Source organism: Cajanus cajan, chromosome 2 (assembly GCF_000230855.2).
Source record: "Cajanus cajan strain Asha chromosome 2, NIPB_CcT2T_4, whole genome shotgun sequence".
Lineage (NCBI taxonomy): Eukaryota > Viridiplantae > Streptophyta > Magnoliopsida > Fabales > Fabaceae > Cajanus > Cajanus cajan.
The window spans coordinates 30,332,100-30,341,089 of record NC_138518.1 but is presented as its reverse complement, the minus strand read 5'-3'; the positions used below and the strand labels follow the sequence as shown (position 1 = coordinate 30,341,089).

Below are 8,990 nucleotides of genomic sequence, written 5' to 3'. Positions count from 1 at the left end.
TGCTGGCGTCCTATGAAGTTGATCCACGATGGAGTACTCGCTCTGTCGGATAAACTTTAACAGCTCGTCTATCTCCTCCTCGGATTCTTTTTCCTCGGTTTTCTTTTCTTCTTTTTCTTTATTCTTGGGGGCTTTATCATGAAGATCTTCGGGAGTGTAGATCCTGCCACTCCTAGTCATGCCCCCAAGCCCAGCGATGTTAGAGATATCGCTGTCGGCAGAAAAATGGATGTCGTATATCCACGGCACAACCTTATTCGATTCGTAGGGGAAAGGTCTTGGAGCAGTGATCCTTAATGGTGTTGGACCTTCCCCTTTATTCGTCTTGATTACCAACAACGGAGTTGATGTGCGCTCGCTTGGCGCGGTTGTTGGCTTACAGTTAATAACAAATGGCGTGCGATCCATCTTGAACATACGCATCGATTATTTCTTTCTTTTTATTAACGTTTATTAATGAATTACTAGGAGGGATGTATGAAATGCAAACCTAGATCCCTCCATGATCTTTGATAAGAATGCATGATATGAGATGATGGCGATGAATATGCATGCATTGTGTTTATTCAACTAAGCATTATCATGTTTTTAGGATGTCCCTAAGATGATGCATGATATTGCTTGGTTTGGATAAATAACCCTTTTTTCCTTTTTTTTGGGTATTTTGTTTTTTGTATTTTTTTGGGTGAAAAGGGAAACTACCTACATGAATGTGATGAAGGTAGATGTTAACACCATGCAATGGAAGATCCTTATTCCTATTTATTTTTATTTTAAAAGAATAGGAATGTTGTATGTTTAAAGAAATGCAATGTATGCTCAAACAATTTCACATAAACAATGCACAAACAATTCACTCATCCACGAACAGTCACGAGCGAATCACGAGGTAGGGGTTTCCTGCAGAAAGGTGCATATTCAAGGTGGTTCTAACTGTTCTCACCGGTCTGAGGCCCCCAAGGTGCCCCCATTATAGGGACCCAATTCCTCTCATCGTAGGTCGATGGAAAGCTCCAACGCACCGTCGGACTCAAGTTCATGGTTATCACCTTGAGTGATGTTTTCCGACAACGGTCTACGGGCACCTATAGACCCATTCGACAACCGGCCTCATGGCATCTATACACCCTTACCTGTTGCTAACTCTCCATGGGTTGATATCAGTATGGATTTTATTTTGGGCTTGCCCAAGACCCAGAGAGGCATGGATTCTATTTTTGTGGTAGTGGACAGATTTAGTAAAATGGCCCACTTTATACCCTGCCACAAAATAGATGATGCAAGCAACATAGCAAGACTCTTCTTCAAGGAAGTGGTTAGACTTCATGGTCTACCCAAAACTATTGTCTCAGATAGGGATACTAAGTTCCTTAGTCATTTCTGGAAAACTCTTTGGAGTAGGCTAGGAACTAAATTACTTTTCTCTACTACTTGTCACCCACAAACTGATGGGCAAACGGAAGTAGTTAATAGATCCCTATCTACAATGTTAAGGGCAGTCCTTAAGGGTAACCATAAATCTTGGGATGAGTACTTGCCCCACATTGAATTTGCTTACAACAGGGTAGTCCATAAGACTACCAAAATCTCACCTTTTGAGGTTGTATATGGTTTTAACCCTCTTACTCCTTTAGACCTAATACCCCTACCAGATTCTTCTCATTATTTTCATAAAGAAGGGGTATCGAGGGCTGAATTTGTTAAGAAATTGCATGAGAAGGTTAAAACTCAAATACAACAACAAAATGAGAGAACTGCTTTAGATAGTGTCGCCACCGGCCCGAAACGGGCTTTCGGCACTCGCGAAGGATGGTTGGACTCTTTTATTGTTTTGAAAAGTATGGATTGCTAGAATGACTTATTCTCAAACTGAGACCTTGTCAAACGAGCAATTTTATTAAAAGGCTCACCAATCCATGTTAATCCCAAGCGGGACCCTCCATGGATTAGCGGTTTTCATAAAAAGGAAGGGTTCGTGGAGTCGCCACCAATGTTTTACTCAAAACATTGGAAAAAGGGATAAGGCAATTGATTTTTATAAATCAACTTCGGCCATTACAACCAGAGTTGGGTAAGGGAGTCGGTTACGCGTGGGGAAGGTGTTAGCACCCCACAGCGCCCCTTTCGGGTTCCCTATGACAGATTATTTCTAAAAATAATAGTGCAAAATTACTAAATTACCCCTATTTATTCTAAGCAATTATAAATTAACTATCTACATGATGACAGTTTAATATGCACACAGAAAGCAGTAAAAGAAGGGATTTTTAGAAAAGAAACCTCTTGAAGCGTGCTTTTTATATATCAAGTAAAACTGGGAAGCTTTTTGGCGTTCCCTCGCTCTACAAGCCCGCTCACTCCTTCCTAAAAATAATTTTTGACTATGGAAATCCGGAGGATTTCCCTTCGACTAAGTTCGAATCTCCAAGCTAAATGCTCGGAATTCCAGAACTTCGTCGGATCGACTCCCAGAGAGATTTCTAGGGCAGAACACTGCTCAAAAACCCCAGAATACTCAAGGAGGGAGTCAAAACTCAGTGGAAAAGTGTCAAATGACGTCAAATTGACGTCATATTTATAGGAATGAGGCGTAGTACGGCCCCTGGGGTCAATACGGGCGTATTGAAGTTTTTGAACTTCAATACGGCCGTATTGAATTCAGTACGGCCGTATTGAAGTTCAAAGACTTCAATACGGGCGTACTGAGTTCGCCGCGGCCGTATTGCAGTTCAAAATACTCGATACGGCCGTAGTGAACCTCTGGGAGGCCGTATTGACCTTCATTCCTCCCACTTTTCTTATTTTTGCTATCCTAAGACCTCTAGACCTACAGAGAACCCTCCTAGGGCCTTCCAGGAGTCCTTCTGGCTGATCTTCCTTCAGTCTTTGAGAGCCTTCTAGCTTTATTTCCGACCCGGACAATTTTAGGGGTCTACAGATAGAAGCAAGGGAAAGAAAGCCCTCATTTTTGAGGAAGGGGATTGGGTTTGGCTTCATTTGAGAAAGGAAAGATTTCCTTCTCAAAGGAAGTCTAAACTCAACCCAAGAGGAGATGGTCCCTTCCAAGTCCTCCAAAGAATAAATGATAATGCTTATAGGTTAGATCTTCCCAGTGATTATGGAGTGAGTAACACTTTTAATGTGAGTGATCTTATTCCTTTTACAGGCTATGGTGAAGAAGATGAACCTACAGATTTGAGGACAAATCCTTCTCAAGAAGGAGGGGATGATAGACCATGGGCCAAGGGCCCAGTGACCAGAGCTATGGCTAGGAGGATACAGGAAGAGCTGGATCTAGAGAAGACTAATGGGCTTGTCAGGCCCAAGATAATCTTCACTTGGAATGCTCTATCATGAAGAGAAGGCCTTAGTTCTACTTGTTTATATTGTACAGTTTATACATAGTCTTGTGTATAGGTTATTTTTGCCTTTGTATTTGTGAGGCACTTTACTAGCTTTTTCTAGTGTTTGTATATTGATTTTGAGGTAGGTTACTTGGAGAGTTTAACTCCATTTAACCTCCCTAGTTGACACACTCATTCTTTATTTTTCAGTAGGAAAAAGGGGGTGACATTTAGCAAAGTTAGGGAGTGTGCTTAGAAATTGGGCCAGAGTTGGGCCTAGGCAAAATTTTACATATTGGACTCTTTTTGCTCCTAATTTTTCATAGATTTGATTTAGCTAGGTTTCATCATCATATGATGAACCTAACTAAACCAAATCAAAGAATTTCAAATTAAATCAAGGAGCAATTTGAACCATGGGCCGCCTAGCTTGTTTCCTTCTCCTTGGCCGAATTTTTCAAGCATTCTTACTTGAGTTTGAAGCTTGTCTTGCAAGCTTCTAAACTCAAGCAAGGTTAGCTTAACCTTACCTTGGTTCCTAAAAGAACCATGGTCAAGGTTTAGCTTCTCCTAGAAGCTAGCTAAACCGTAGGAGTTTAAGTTAATCCTACCATGGTTCTTAATGAACCATGGTTAGGAATAACTTCTCCTACAAGCTACTATTCCCTATATATTTGATTTTCCTACACTTGTACTCACTTTTGAACATTTGGAGAATAAGAATTCTGATTTTTCTCTCCCACTCAAGAGTCTCAAAACCGAGAGAACTTCCACTCTAGGTTTTCTCTCAAAGTTCTTCTACTTTGAACTTGGTTCCTTAAGCTTCTACCCCAAGCTAAGGAGAACCGAACCTCCTTCAAGGTCTTCGACTCCATTGAAGCTTCTTCAAAGGAGATTTCAGAGTTCCTAAGGAGTAAACCTCAAGAAGCATCACGGTCCAAGCATGGAGCTATTGAAGATCAACAATCATCTTCAATCTAGTTCCATCACAACTTCAAGCTATGCAAACTAATGTCCCTCCTATGCAACAAGTGTTATCTTGTGATTTTTGTGGAGGTGACCACCCTAATGGTTATTGTGCCGGATCATCCAGTTCCCAAGGTGAAGAAGTGAATTATATGGGAAATTAAGGGCGGAAAAATTTCTCTCAACACCCCTATCCTCAAAACTCAAATCAGGGGTGGAGAAATAATTATGGTGGAAACAAGCCAGATATGAATGCTTCATCAAGTAGCAGGCCTCCACATCAACACCAACACCCACCTTTATATGAGAGAACCACCAAGTTGGAAGACACATTGCAACAATTCATGCAATTGTCTATGTCCAACCAAAAGAACACTGATGCTTCAATTAAAAATTTGGAGATACAGGTGGGGCAAATAGCAAAGCAGCTAGCAGAGCAGCAAAAAGGTTCTTTCTTAGCCAACACCGAGCAAAACTCGAAGGGGCACTTGAATGTAGTATCTACAAGGAGTGGTCGGGAATTTGTGGTGAAGGAGAGTGAGAAGAAGAATGAGAGCAAAGAAAAAATGACATGGGTGTGGAAGATGATGCTAGTGTCGATGAAGAGATCATCTTAGAGGGCCCAGGAGTATGGAGAAGGAGTGAAGGAAGTGAGATGGTTGATGAGAATAAAATGAAAAATGAAAATGATAAAATGAATGAGAAAAAGAAAGAAATTGAAAAAGAGAAAGACGGAGTTAGTAGAGAGAAAAAGAAAGCACCCATGGAGGAGAGGAGTATTGTAAAAGTGCCACCCACCAAGAGCCTACCATATCCTCATGCACCTTCAAGAAGAGATAAGGAGAGGCAATATGCTCGGTTCTTAGAGATTTTCAAGACCTTGCAGATCAACATTCCGTTCTCCGAGGCATTAGAGCAAATGCCTACTTATGCCAAGTTCATGAAGGAGCTACTCACCAAAAAGAGGAAATATTTTGAAGAGGAGACTATTACATTGGAGGCGGGATGTAGTGCCATTATTCAGAAGATGTTGCCAACAAAATCTAAGGACCCTGGTAGTTTCACTCTTCCAGTCACTATTGGGAGTTTAGCTATTGGGAAGGCTTTGCTTGATTTGGGGGCTAGCATCAATCTTATGCCCTTATCTATGCTTCAGAGGATTGGTGATTTTGAGGTGAAACCTACTCGCATGACTTTGCAGTTGGCTGATCGATCTGTGAAGTATCCTCATGGCATAATGGAGGATGTTCTGGTGAAGGTGGACCATTTTTTGTTTCCCACTGATTTCGTGGTGATGGATATAGAAGAGGATATTGATGTACCTCTCATTCTTGGCCAACCATTCATGAAGACTGCACAAGTTCTAATTGATGTGGATGATGGGAAACTTAAGGTGAGAGTGAATGATGAAGAAGTCAACTTTGATGTTTTTGATGCCATGCACTACCCCAAGGACAAGAGTAGTTGCTTCCGGGTCGATGCGACGGCCTTATTGAAGATACCAGGAAGCATGTCTCTTTTTCCACTCCTTTGGAGAAAGTCTTAATCAATGTGGTAGAATACCTCCATGAAGAAGAAGATAGAGAGATTGAGGCATGTCTGAAGATCCTTGACTCATATAAGGAGGTAACACCTAATTCGGTGCATATAGAAGATTTGAAGGAGGAAGGGGAGGTGAATACCCTTAAGCTTGAGTTAAAAATACTTCATTTTCATCTCAAGTATGTGTTTCTAGAAGAAGGTGGAAGCAAACCGGTCGTCATAAGTAGTTCCTTATCCACATTGGAGGAGGAAAAGCTTGTGAGAGTATTGAAGTTCTATCAAGGGGCAATTGGTTGGTCTATTTCTGATCTCAAGGGAATTAGCCCGGCTTATTGCATGCATAAGATATTTATGGAGGATGAGTACAAACCGGTTGCTCAACCACAGAGGCGGCTTAATCCTGTGATGAAGGAGGTAGTGAAGAAGGAAGTGATTGAGTTGTTGGATGCCGGTATGATCTACCCTATTTCTGATAGTGCATGGGTGAGCCCTGTACAAGTGGTTCCAAAGAAGGGTGGCATGACGGTGATTCAAAATGAGAAGAATGAGTTGATTCCTTCTAGGACGGTCATGGGTGGAGAATGTGTATTGATTACCGAAAGCTCAACAAAGCTACAAGGAAGGATCATTTCCCACTCCCATTCATGGATCAGATGCTTGAGAGATTAGCTGGCCAAGCTTATTATTGCTTTCTCGATGGGTATTCAGGCTACAACTAGATTGTGGTTGATCCGGAAGATCAAGAGAAGACCGCTTTCACATGTCCTTTTGGTGTATTTACTTATCGAAAGATGCCATTTGGACTGTGCAATGCTCCTGCAACATTTCAAAGATGCATGCTAGCTATATTCTCCGACTTGGTGGAGAAGAGCATTGAGGTTTTCATGGACAATTTCTCTGTGTTTGGGTCTTCATTTGATGAGTGCCTAACCAATCTTGAAGTGGTGCTTAGAAGATGCTTAGAGACCAACCTTATCCTCAACTGGGAAAAATGCCATTTCATGGTGACCGAGGGGATAGTCTTGGGGCACAAAATCTCTCACAAAGGCATTGAAGTTGACCCCGCCAAAGTGGAGGTAATAGAAAAACTCCCTCCACCCATCAATGTCAAAGGTATTAGGAGTTTCTTGGGGCATGCTGGCTTTTTCAGGAGATATATTAAAGACTTTTCAATGATAGCCAGACCCCTAGGTAATCTCCTAAACAAAGACACTCCTTTCTGTTTTAATGATTATTGTCTGAAAGCTTTTGAAGCTTTGAAGGCTAGACTCACCTTTGCACCCATAATCACTGCACCGGATTGGAAACTTGATTTTGAACTCATGTGTGATGCTAGTGATTATGCGGTTGGGGCAGTCTTAGGCCAAAGGAGGACTAAAACTTTTCATGCTATTCACTATGCGAGCAAGGTGTTAAATGAGGCACAAATTAATTATGCCACTAGTGTTTGCATTGGAAAAGTTTCGGTCTTATTTGATTGGTTCCAAAGTGGCAGATCATGCAACAATTAAGTATTTACTCACCAAGCTGGATTCCAAGCCAAGACTCATTAGGTGGATTCTTTTACTTCAAGAGTTTGATTTGGAGATCAAAGATAAGAGTGGCAAGGAAAATCTGGTTGCTGACCACCTCTTAAGGCTTATAAATGATGAGGTGACCATGAAGGAGAGGGAGATCCTGGAGGAGTTCCCTGATGAAAAACTACTTATGGTGCAAGAGCGGCCTTGGTTTGCGGACCTAGAAAACTTCAAGGCAGCTGGAGTTATACTTGAAGATTTCACATGGCACCAGAAAAAGAAGTTCCTGCGTGATGCTACCTATTATGTGTGGGATGATCCTCACTTGTTCAAGATTGGTTCAGACGGCCTACTGAGGAGGTGTGTTTCAAGAGAGGAGGCCAAGAGTATTCTATGGCACTGTCACAATTCTCCTTATGGAAGACATTTCAATGGAGAAAGGACAGCTGCTAAGGTGCTTCAATATGGTTTTTACTGGCCGACGCTCTTCAAAGATGCCCAAAGTCATGCCAAGCAGTGTGATAGTTGTTAGAGGGCCAGGGGAATCACAAGGAAGCATGAGATGCCCTTACAGAACATGCAGGAGGTTGAGGTGTTTGATTGTTGGGGCATAGACTTTGTTGGACCACTGCCTTCTTCCTTCACAAATGAGTACATTCTTGTGGCAGTGGACTATGTCTCAAAATGGGTTGAAGCTATTGCTACACCCAAGGCGGATGGCAAAACAGTGGTGAAGTTCCTCAAGAAGCACATTTTTAGCAGATTTGGCACCCCTAGGGTACTTATCAGTGATGGAGGTTCACACTTCTGTAATGCTTAGTTGGAGAGGGCTCTAGAACACTATGGAGTCCATCATAAGGTTGCTACCGCCTATCACCCTCAAACCAATGGTCAAGCTGAAGTTTCTAACAGAGAGATCAAGAGGATTTTTGGAGAAAACTGTGTCATCTTCAAGGAAGGATTGGTCTACAAAGCTTGATGAAGATTTATAGGCTTATAGAACCGCCTTCAAATCTCCGATTGGAATTGGTGTATGGGAAAGCTTGCCATCTTCCTGTAGAACTTGAGCACAAAGCTTATTGGGCTTTGAAGATGTTAAATTTTAATCCTCTCAGTACTGGTGAGAATAGGAAGTTGGAGCTGCATGCTCTTGATGAATTGAGGCTTCAAGCCTATGAATCATCCAAGCTGTACAAGGAGAAAGTCAAGAGCTATCATGACAGGAAGATTCTCAAGAGAGAGTTCAGGGCAGGCTAGTCAATGTTATTGTTCAACTCCAGGCTCAAACTCTTCTCTGGAAAACTAAGATCTAAATGGTCTGGCCCTTTGAGAGTCAAGGAGGTGAAACCCTATGGTGCCATAGAAATTGAAGATCCTGAGGCACAAAGAAGCTGGGTTGTGAATGGACAGCGACTGAAACCCTACTTGGGTGGAGAAGTTGAAAGACTCTGTTGTATCCTTTCTTTCAGAGACCCTTGAAGTCTCTTCTAGTCAGGCTCGAGACATTAAACAAGCGCTTCCTAGGAGGCAACCCAGAGATCTGAACTTTGTTTCATATGTTTTTCAGTTACTTGGTGTTTTAGTTTTGATTGTGAATGTGTGTTATAGTTATATGCTATAA

At 41.9% G+C, this 8,990-nt stretch overlaps 1 pseudogene; it reads left to right on the top strand.

Annotated features, from left to right (window-relative positions):
* Positions 1-5,073: 5,073 nt before the first annotated feature.
* LOC145954875 (uncharacterized) lies at positions 5,074-7,470 on the top strand (annotated as a pseudogene).
* The last annotated feature ends 1,520 nt before the right edge of the window (positions 7,471-8,990 follow it).